Source organism: Euprymna scolopes, chromosome 31 (assembly GCF_053919585.1).
Source record: "Euprymna scolopes isolate OS-2025 chromosome 31, ASM5391958v1, whole genome shotgun sequence".
Taxonomy (NCBI): domain Eukaryota; kingdom Metazoa; phylum Mollusca; class Cephalopoda; order Sepiida; family Sepiolidae; genus Euprymna; species Euprymna scolopes.
The window spans coordinates 87,966,247-87,978,719 of NC_136512.1; the positions used below are offsets into that span (position 1 = coordinate 87,966,247).

At 33.7% G+C, this 12,473-nt stretch overlaps 1 protein-coding gene across 1 annotated transcript in view; it reads left to right on the plus strand.

Moving 5' to 3' along the window:
* Window positions 1–11,845: 11,845 nt before the first annotated feature.
* Window positions 11,846–12,473, plus strand: part of LOC145255842 (double zinc ribbon and ankyrin repeat-containing protein 1-like) — a 100,993-nt gene continuing 100,365 nt past the window's right edge. Inside the window, exon 1 of the mRNA XM_080114580.1 lies at window positions 11,846–12,192. The gene's annotated coding sequence lies outside the window, so the exon portion shown is untranslated. The remainder of the gene's footprint in view (window positions 12,193–12,473) is intronic.

Genomic DNA, 12,473 nt, shown 5'->3' on the forward strand with positions numbered 1-12,473 from the left:
TATATATATATATATATATATATATATATATAATAAAATTATGTCTCGGCAGTCGTGTGAAAAGCATATCTTATTTTTCTTTTATTAATATTATTGGAATTTTCCCCTTTTCTTTTCTTTGTATATATTTGTGAATTATTCCATGGATTTCGGCCTTTTGGATTATTTTGGACCATCTTCCAATTACGTGATTTCCTTGGATTTTACTTGTGCAAATGGAAACTCAGTTAACTTTCTTGGAGTTATATTTTTGGATTATACCGTCATTGGATAATTTACCTTTCACCAGACTATCCATTCACGTGTAATCACCTTTTTCTTCACGATATTCCCTCTGCTCCACTTTTTGTTATCAAGTAAGATCTTTGACTTACTTGTTGTTTCATCAAATACTTTTGTATTAGCAAAATCCGATCCCGCATTTTGCTAATTCCTACCCTCTGATGAGAAGGAAAGTATTTCTTCGAAATTCTGCGGATTAAGGACTATCCACTTATCTAGTGTTTCCTTTTCAGATTAAATATGTTTTTAACTCTTTTTCAAAGTGTTTTTTAACATGTTTTATTAACTATGTGTTCTTTATATATATATATATATATATATATATTTACAAACAATATGACCACTTATCAAGGCCTGAAGGCCACTCGAGGATAAGGATTAATGAGCATACAGTAGTCAATGGGACAATATCGTAGTAATTGTTAGTAGTGGAAATTTGGTAAATTGGATTACTTAAGGGGAACGGCTCATCAAGAATTTGTTCATATTGGACTTGAAGAAACCCATATTGTTTTATTAACTGTTTGCTCCTATATATATATATATATATATACATATATATATATATATATATATATATATATATATATATATTCCTCTAAACCTCTGGTCTTGACGGGAGACAAAAACTTGCTGCTATGGTTTCAAATGATCTGAAATAACAGCAAGGGGAGACTTGATTCCAAATATTTCTCATATGTTATATTTCCCCTCTTTTGGAAACAGGTTACGATTATGTTTTTTAGCATGTTTTATTAACTGTTTGCTCCTATATATATATATATATATATATATATATATATATACATATGGCCTAACGGGTAATATCACTAACTAGGGTTTGCGGCTGATATGAGAAGTAAAAATTTAATATAAATGCAAGAAATGCACGACTAAAATGTGTAAACATTTTAAATGTGTAAGAATCAAGATGGATGCTATCAGCAATTCCGTAGAGCATGTAGCAGCCTTGACCTTGCGATCAAAATCCAAGATCGAGTGAAACGAAACGAACCTAGGCAAAGCTGACTAATCGGAACATAATTATTTAAACAGCTTTTATTTTACTTACGTAAAATTTACTTACGTAAAATAAATGCAAGAAAAAAGAAATGAAAAATAATTTAAACAACTTTTAAACAATTTTTATTTTAAATTAATTGGTCCCCTGACAAAAGGATGGTGGACCTGTAAATTCACCCTTGTCCGTTCGTCCGTTTATCCATTCGTCTGTCCACACTTTTCTCAATAACTGTGCCTTGACATTTTTTGAAATTTTGCACAAACATTAAACGTATGAGTAAAAAAAGTAACAGAACAGATATTCTGGGAAAACTCCAGTTGCCCCCCTAACGATGCCTTTTGGTTTAAAATGGCTAAAATTGACACTTTTGTGCTTATTAAAAAAATTTGATGCCTTGGATTTTTATAAAACTTTCTGAAAAGTTGTAACTAACTGATTTCTATATAATTTTGTTTGTCTATACTTCGCGATAACTCCTGGGTGTGACCTAGGGGCTCTTTTAGGGCTAATAAAAACACTCCATTTTTGGGATTATTTTACCATATTTGTCCCAAATTTTCTGTGTATGTCTATTTAGCAGTTTTTGCATGGTGCTGAATTCAAATATGTTAAGGCCTTGGGGATTTCGGGGGCTTAATGGAGGCGGGAGGGCAAATGATGGACAGTCATTTCTTTTTTGGCATAGTGCAGAACTCAGATTTACATATGTTAAGGCCTAAAACTGCACCGTTTGTTCATTTTCACTAGTATTTGACGTCCCCTGGGGACTTTTGGGGCTAAGTGGGGGGGGGGGGGGTAAATGCTGGCTGAGTTCCACGTCATTTAATCTCCTGCAATTGCTGAATCAACTTGCTTTCTTGAATTCACAATAGTCCTAAGTTTTCAGAGGTCATCAGTTGTTTACCATGAAACACTGTTTTGGGGATTTAAAAGCAAAACAGTGCATTAAATCATAAATCCACTGACATGTGTTTCGTCATCTACGACTCATCAGAGTGGCTGAATCTAGCGAGACTCGAAATCGGGACCCCATGATAAGAAGCCTAAACCTCTACCACACGGCTGCCTCGCCTGACTACTAAATGTATTTCGTTTTTATGTAGATGTTTTTATTTGTTTTTGTTAGCGATACTTTTTGAATGAATTAAATTATTTATACGAAATTACATTTTTACCTAAATGCGAGTTATATTTATGCATATATATATATATATATATATATAAGGCTCCTTCAGTCTTTAACAGACTATGGATACCCACGTAAGGGGTGCCTGCACGTGAAATTTTTGTGGCAGGAGTTGTGCACTCTCCAACCACACCTCTCCTGAGACGACATTGTTAAATACCAGTGGCAAGTGAAGTACAGAACGACTGGAAACAAATGCCAAGATAAGCAAAGAGCACATACAACGCCTAGAATTCTCAAATGATCACCCATCTGGTATTAACCAGGCTTAACATTGCCTAACTTCGGTGATCTGACGAGAACTGGTGTGTAAACACGATAAATAATGAAATACAATAAATCTACTGGTGTACAAATCCAGTGATTATCGGTCTTACAAAATATTATTGGATATAATATTTTATATAAAACTATCCCAGCTAAATAAAATTGCTCAATATACTAGATAGAGCAAATAAATCATAATTTAGGAATTTAAAATTTGTGATTTAAAAAAGTTAAATTTCAAATATAGAAATTTTATTGTATGCAACACAAACAATACAGTATAGTAAAATAATATATATATATATATATATATATATGTACATATATATATGTGCATGTAAGGCCTTCGGTCTTACAATCAGCATAAAAAAGACTGTATATATATATATATATATATATATATATATATATATATATATATATATATGTGCATGTAAGGCCTTCGGTCTTACAATCAGCATAAAAAAGACTGAACTTATTCACCAGCCAAAACCAAACACTACGTCCTCTTCACAACCAGTGGTATATGTTGATGGTAAAGCTTTGAAAACAGTATCTTCTTTTACATACCTCGGCTCTATTGTGTCTGATGATGCTAAATTTGAAAAAGACATCCAATGTAGAATTAATAAAGCTAGTGAGGCATTTGGTAGGTTGCGACACAGACTCTGGAACAGCCATGATGTGTCTCTAAAAGTAAAGGTGGCAGTCTACAAATCTGTTGTTCTGCCTACTCTTCTGTATGGTGCCGAAACGTGGACCTTGTACCGCAAGCATATAAATCAGCTTGACTCCTTCCATATGAGATGTCTGCGTTTTATTTGCAATGTTGGATGGCAGGATTGCATTCCGAATAGTGAATTACTGGAGAGATGTGAAATCACTGGTATTGAATCATTTTTGATCAGGATACAAATGCGGTGGTTGGGTTATCTTGTAAGAATGGATGACTCAAGAGTTCCTAAGAAACTTTTTTATGGGCAACTGACAAATTCTGTCCGTCCAATAGGGCGTCCCCTGCTTCATTACAAAGATAAACTAAAAGACAACCTGAAACGTTGTGGAATTTCTCTGAGTTCCTGGGAGAGTGCAGCAGAGGATCGCAGAAAATGGAGGAAGATGTGTTACCTGGGGACCAAAGAATTTGAACATAACCGCCTTTGTCATAGGGACACCCTTCGTGCAAATATGAAGGCAAAACACAAGAAACATCCACCTAAAAATGAATATGTATGCTATAGTGGTTTCAGAGCATGCAGCAAAACAGGGTTATCTGTTCATTCGAGAAGGCATCTTTGACCTACGAGCATATGAAAGTTCACCATTTGCGGAGGAGTGTGCCAGACGTCTACAGGATTGCAATTACGCATTGTGGTGTCACAGATCTTGGGAGCTGCTGAAGATTGCATACTGAACCCTCATTCATCGTCTTCGATGAGAGAATCCACCATATATATATATATATATATATATATATATATATATATATATTAGTGATGAGACGATTTCAATGTTTTTCCTGATTCTGATACAATTACCGATTCCGTGCTAAATTCCCGATTCCAATACAACTACTGATTCCGATTCCGATTCTTTATAAATCTCTAATTATTTAACTGTAAGATTGTTATTTTCTCCAGTTTTTGTAAAAACAAATGTTAAATATGCAGATATTATTCTAAACGTCAAAATACACTTGTGGATGATGATCTATCGATTTTCGCTTTACTGATTTTAAAAAATCAATAAATATTAATGGAAGATTTTGGTTGAAACAAAATCAAATACAAAACACAATTAAAAGAATCATTTTGGACACCAGAAAATAGGCATCAATTTTTCCGATTCTGATACCGATTGCGATACCTCCAAATCTTCCGATTTTTTCAATTCCCGATTTTGATTCCGATTAATCAGTCCAACATACATATATAACATATATATATAATATATATATATATATATATATATATATATATATATATATATATATATATATATATATATGAACAAATAATTAATAAAACATGTTAAAAGACATCTTGAAAAAGAGTTAAAAACATATTTAATTTTAAAAAAGGAAGCACAAGATAAGTGGATAGTCCTTAATCCGCGGAGTTTCGAAGAAATACTCTCCTTCTCATCAGAGGGCAGGAATTAGCAAAATGCAGGATGGAATTTTGCATATAAAAGTATTTAATGGAACTACAAGTAAGTCACAGATCTTACTTGGTTAAAAAAAAAGGGTGAGGTAAGGGGAATAGGAGGTAAAAGAAAAATGATAAAAAGATTTCACATGAATGGATAGTCCGGTGAAGGATAAAAAATCCAAGAATGGTAAAATCCAAAACGGTCGAATTTAAAATTTCCAATCCAATGGGTAAATTCCAAATGGTCCAAAATTATCCAAAAGGCAGAGTTCCTTGGAAAAAAAACGCAAATGGAATGAATTCCAAATCATTAAAAGGAAAAGCACTTGAGAGAATATTTAAAACACGTCTGTCAAGGCTGGAGGAATCAAGTAAATTATATATATATATATATATATATATATATATATATATATATATATATATATATATATATATATACGAGAAAACAGTTAATAAAACCTGTTAAAAAACACTTTGAAAAAGTGTTAAAAACACATTTAATCTGAAAAGGAAACACTTGATAAGTGGATAGTCCTTAATCCACAGAGTTTCAAAGAAATACTTTCCTTCTCATCAGAGGGTAGGAATTAGCAAAATGCAGGATCGGATTTTGCATACAAAAGTATTTGATGAAACTGGAAGTAAGTCAAGATCTTACTTGATAACAAAAAGTGAAGCAGAGGGAAAATGGTGAAGAAAAGGGTGATTTCACGGGAATGGATAGTTTGGTGAAAGGTAAATAATTCAATGACGGTATATTATATATACATATATATATGTGTATACACACACACATATATATATATATATATATATATATATGTATATATATATATATTTGTGTGTGTGTGTTTGTATATATACATATATATATATATATATATATATATATATATATATATATATATATATATATATACATATATAAAATAAAATAAATCCACTTATTAAGTGTTTCCTTTTCAGATTAAATATGTTTTTAACTCTTTTCAAAGTGTTTTTTAACATGTTTTATTAACTATTTGCTCTTACATATATATATATATATATATATATAGCCTTTGAGACTTTACAAGACCTGTCGCTACAGTCGATTGAAAATTTCTTCGGGTGACTAAAAGCCGCCAGTCAAAAAAATTTCTTTAAATAAAGAAATGGGGAAAACTCATTTATTTTACGACCCTCACATATGAGGTGACTTAGAATGACCTATGTCTCATCATTTGTGAATTCTATCATCTCTAGCTGTGAGACCGTTGGAATATCGTATTGAAAAAAGAGTGGTCACATTAAAGGTCAACAAGAGGTCAAATTTACACATTCGGCGTGTAGTCAAAATGTCGCCTTCATTTAGCTCTCTGATTTTGAAATTCATTTGGAAAAAAAAATTCTTCAACGCTACAACTACATACACTTCATGCTTACAAAAGTAAAGACGAACATTTGAAAGAGGAAAAAAAGCATTGTTCCGTCAAGCACGCACCGAAAATTAAATTATACAACAAAGAAGTAATCATATTTTTCTCAATTATATAAATTCAGATATTTGCATGCTCTTTTTTGCGCAATTTTCAAAAAATCATCGCAACCCAATTTTAAAAATAATATTCTAAATTTTAGAATGTTGTTCCGAGGTGAATTCTTTGTTTTAATAGAAAGAAAAGAGACCAATTTCTGTTCTATATCAAAGTTTTTTTTCCATAAATTACAAAGAAAAATTGACCGTTTAAATTTTAAAAAGATATTAAACCATGCCGATTTTCTAAGAAATCTAGTTCAGTTCAGCTAAATGGTATTTTTTTTTTTTATTGAATATCGGAGATTTCGGGCCATGGAGATTTCAGTCCACAATCGTGAATACCCGGAGATTTCGTAACACTTTTTTTTCAACACCCACGGTTTAGGCTAGATATTTTAATTTTTGTATGAAATTTTACAACATAATTTGGGTATCGGAGAATAGTTTGTTGATATTTTTATTAAGAATAAAGAAGAAAAATATAATTGAATTGTCGTAAAATTATTTACTATTATTGACTGAAACAAAGACATAAAGTCGGACGAGTAAAAATATTTGGGGGCGAGTTTTCCCTCCCACTCGACCGACAAAAACGGTATCAGATTTATTATTAAAATGGAACACCTCTGACCCTACCAGTATAAATGATTGCACCGGCCGCCATTAGAAGCACATTAGACCTGACTAGCTATACGTCTCCCTTAAAGAAGTACATGTAGAGACCCTTGCATGTCGAACCAAGTGTCCAGAAAACAATTGCACTATTGTAACAGACCCCCTCACCTCCCGGGTCAGGAGCGTGCTTTGCTGGAGAGGAGGGAGGGGGGTCAGATACACAACAGCTGATATACACACATGGACACACGCTTCCAAACTTACAAGGTTCTTAAAATATTCAAAACATTTTGTGATAGATAAGAATGGCAGACATGACTCGATCAGCGTTGATCGACTGAAGAAAACGTTTTTCGACAATACAGACTGTAGTACCACAGTGATATTCTTAGACTACTGCAACACCTAACGATACTGTGCTCTCTAGTGCTACAACTTCCACCAAATCCAGCAGACATATAAAGCGTCCACTCCAATTTGCTACCTACACCCAGTGAAATATTTACAGTATTTTTATTCTTTTTCCTTAGATCAACTTCTCATCTAGAAGCAGAGTGATGTAGCAATCACTATGCCAAGCCAGAACAAATGCTCGGCAGAAACATTTCACGGTGATCACGCAAGGATGGAATACTGTTGCCACATCTGGGCAGGAGCTGCTAGAAAGAACTTGTCCTGCCTTGATAGAGTTCAAAATAGACTTTGTAGCCTCGTAGGAGATGTCCTTTTCTCTTCCCTGCAACCTCTATCTCACAGAAGAGATTTTGCGAGCTTGTCTCTGATATATCATTATTTTCATGGAAAGTGTTCAACTGAGCTTCAGTCTATGGTCCCTCCTCGCCAAACTTTCACAAGAAACACTCATCTAGCTGAAAACAATATCAATAATTCCCTCCACTCTTTATCTGTGCCTAAACCTAAACGTAGATTCCATGAACAAAGCTTTTTTCTTAGAACTGCACGCCTGTGGAATTGTCTTCCGTTTTCCTGCTTTCCGGCTGAGTACAATATGGTTGTCTTCAAGTCTAACGTAAATAAGTTCTTGATGAGCCGTTCCATATAAGTTAACAAATTTACCGAATTTTCATTACTAATGATTACTTTATTTTCCAATTTCTACTGTACACTCTTTAACCTTTATCCTTGAGTAGCCTCTTGGCCTTGATAATGTGGTGATGCCTGTGTAAAAAAAAAAAAAAATAAATAATCACTGCTTTGATAGACCCACTTGCATGAAGAACGTGTAGGAAAACGACGTCGTGATGCAACCATCACACATAAAACAAAAGGAACTATGTTACGCTCCCTCACGTAGAAATACAGTAAACAGGCTGGAACATTCGAGAAAGCCTGTATATAAAGATTTGCCCACTAAAATCAAATCAGTTTTCTCTTAAATTTCTACAGGTCAACATGTGTTGAGGAAATTCCGTCTGCAGGAGACATTAAAACCCCCCGTCATGAATTCACGCGTGACGGGCATAAACTTTAATACCCAACGTGAAAAATTACCACATCAAGCGAGGATTAAAATCTCTTTTTAGACAATTTTACTACTATATTAATTTATTTATGCAGACTATTATTCTCATCTTTATTAGTTGTTTCACAACGTTTCGGCCAACTATTCAGGGCCTGTGGCGCAGTTGATAGAGACGTTGAATCTCTACAGTTCCAGATGATGATTGTCTGAAGATAGCGGTTTCAATCCTACCCAAAGCTGGCCAGAGGTTTACTTGGCCAAAAACGTGGTGAAACGACAACAACTACGGATGGCAGTGATTGCTGAGAATGCAGTTAGGAGATTCGAAGTTCCTATCCGTCGCGGTTACCACCCGACGAAGGCCGGAGGAATAGTTGGCAGAAACGTTGTGAAACAACAACTAATAAAAATGAGAATAATAGTCCGCAATAAATAAATTAATATAAACAATACTCATCTCAATAATGAATTCCAATTAAAAAATAAATTTTACTACTGTTCTTATGATATGAACGCATACACACATCCATCACTTACATGATTTATGGATTGTTCTTCTCCAAAATAGCCACGTGGATCTTAAGCTCGCGTACGGCACACTTTTCATATAAGAATCAGGGTTTGTATTACTGTACACATAGATTCGAAAAAGTTGTCAAAAAACAAATATATAACAAATAAATGTTATCAAAGGCAAGATAAATTACTTGTCTACCAAACTGGATATAATTTTCGTGTTTTTATTCTATTTAACATGTTTATTCAGCTCGAAAAGCATACAGTGTTTACCGATGTATTGGAAAATTCAAAATGGCGGCCGACTCTCTCTTTAACACGGTAAGTTCGGAAAAAGGTGTAATAAATAATAAACTAGACAAAATACTGTTAGAAATTTGCTCAATATATGTTACCGTGACATAAGTTGACATATATTCGGTGGTTTTTTAATAGTATTTTGTCTAGTTTATTATTTATAACACCTTTTCCTGAACTTACCGTGTTAAAGAGAGAGTCGGCCGCCATTTTGAATTTTCCAATATATCGGTAAACACTGTATGCTTTCGAGCTGAATAAACATGTTAAATTGAATAAAAACACGAAAATTATATTCAGTTTGGTAGAAAAGTAATTTATCTTGCCTTTGATAACATTTATTTGTTATATATTTGTTTTTTGACAACTTTTTCGAATCTATGCATACAGTAATACAAACCCGAAAACACTTATGTTGGAAAAATTTAAACTAATATTTTTAGCACGTAAATAAATGTTTATTTCGTGTTAATACTGTGATTTTGTGTTTTTTTTTTTTTTTTTTTTTTTTTTTTTTTTTTTTTTTTTTTTTTGTCGAGTGTCGTTATTTCCCGGATTTCACTTTTATTTCTTTATAGAAGAATGTGGATTGGTAAAACCTTTCTACTAATCAGCGATCCCATTAAATTTATCTTTAATGGTCCTCCTACTCCTGCGGATACACTTCTACTCTTGACTTCAATAAGATTACGACACATCCAACTGCAGTTCTAAAAATTGATAAATCCCGATTATAAATTGGTGCACCTCGACTCACATCCTATATTTATTTATTTTTTTTTTTTTTTATATAGGAGTCACCACTTATCAAGGCCCGGACGCCACTCGAGAATAAGGGTAAAAGAGTGTACAGTAGTTGATGGGACAATGTTGTAGTAATTATTAGTAGTGTAAATTTGATAAATTGGATTACTTAAGGAGAACAGCTCATCAGGAGCTTGTTTACATTGGACTTGAAGACGGCCATATTGTAGTCAGCTGGAAAGCAGGCAAACGGAAGAGAGTTCCACAGGTGTGCAGTTCTAAGAAAGAAGCTTTGTTCATTCAATCTACGTTTAAGTTTAGGCACACATAAAAAGTTGGGAAAATTATCGATAATGTTTTTAGCTAGACGAGTGTTTCTTGTGAATGCTTGGCAAGGGGGGGGGACTATAGATTGGAGCTCAGACAAGCACTTGCCATGAAAATAATGATAAAACAGAGACAGGCTCGCAATGTCTCTTCTATGAGAAAGAGATTGTAGGAAAGAGAAAAGGACACCCCCTACGAGGCTATGAAGTCTATTTTGAACTCCGTCAAGGCAGGATAAGCTGCTTCTAGTAGCTCCTGCCCAGATTTGGCAACAATACTCCTTCCTTGAACATACCTGGCTCTTTTATAGGTAGAGAATTTAATCAGCAATGAGATATTTACTGGGTCGATAAAAGTATCTCACCATTTTTCCAGCGACCTTGGCAACGGATTTAATGTACGTGTTCCACTGTTCCATTTCCGATCAGGAGTAAAGGTCAAGCCCAGAAGCTTGTCAAAACATGGAGCCTCCCTAAGACGAGAGCCATTCATTTTAATTGATGCCAGATGTCAATGCTTTTTAACATGGGAGATCAATTTTAAATTATAACGTTCTATTAAACTGATGCCCCACTTTTCGGCTAACCAGCACTCTCCTTATTAAGCTATGTTTGCTGTGTAAAAGAAAATTTAATAGAAGCTTATAATTTATAAGTGATTCCCCAAAAGTCATTTAATAAACGTTTTAATTTTTTTTTTTTTTTTTAAATTTCTTTTCCTGCTAATGTGAAAGTTAAAGCTGTTATCGACGATGATTTTACGGCAGGGGGAAAGCTCGTTCAGGTCCGCCATATAAGCTTTACACGAGGACCTTTTGAAAAGGTTGTAAATACAGATTTTAAGCACAGTAGCCATTTTGTTTACGTTACTAACTGCCTAATGATTGATTTTGCCATTCCTGGTAAAGGCGCCTTGAGCAATACGCACGAAGCGAAGCGCCACCCCACCCTGGAAGGAGGAGGTAATATTCGGGAGGGTAACTTCTTATGTGCAAATCGAACCATACCTATTGAGAATCGAGCATGCCTGAAGTGTTTAGCTGATTCTAATGGTAGCAAAATTTAACACAAGACCAGAAAATGGTGGCGGGGTGGGGATGATAGTTTTTGTGGTGACTGAATTATCGTCGGATACGAAAAATAGTGATCTTCAGTTTTCTCCTTCTAAGTACTTCAAGGTTCTAAGCAACGTGTGTGTGTGTGTGTGTGTGTGTGTGTGTGTGAGTGAGAGAGAGAGAGAGAGAGAGAGAGAGAGAGAGAGAGAGAGAGAGATTTAACTAAAATATTTGTTCAAAACATAAGCAAAAAGCAGTATATGTGAAAAGATTTCCAAAAGAATAAAAAATAAATAAAAAGAAGTTATCGATTAAAAAGTTAAAAATAAAACTTTTTATAGTTTGCGGTGTTAACCGATCCTGTCCCCCTTCAATATTAATCCGACCAAGTTTTCTTTAAGAAAAGTGAAACTCGTATTAAAAAGAAATTACGTCAACCAAGTGTATATATTTTTTTTTTTTTTCAGATCTGAACACAAAAGATAAATTTTCTGTATCATAAATCATTTGCTGATTTTAAACTGATTTTTAAAAATACCTTTTTGTTTTATATCCGTGACGGACTGCCTTTAAAAAACGACCATCATCACCATGGCATCTACTGTTGTCGTTGCTAAGTAAATCACCCCCTCTCCCTTTTTAAACAAACACTTTTCATTTGGATTTTATTTTATTTATCTCGAACAACAACAACGACAAATTCAGTGATATTTTGCAATTAAAAAGTGAGTATTTGTGTTCATATTAATTTTTCTTCGGTTTGTTTTTGTTTCCGTTCAGTAAACGAGTTTTACCATTTTTTTAAATTTTGTTTTTATGTAAGTTCATAAGGGTAGTTTATGTGGTGAGAGAGTGGTCCGCCGGTCCGGGTCCGCACTATTTTTTTTTTAATCGTATTTCCAAGTTTAATTAAAGTTTTATGATATGTTTTTTGGAGGTTTGTATTACTGTACACATAGATTCGAAAAAGTTGTCAAAAAAACAAATATATAACAAATAAATATTA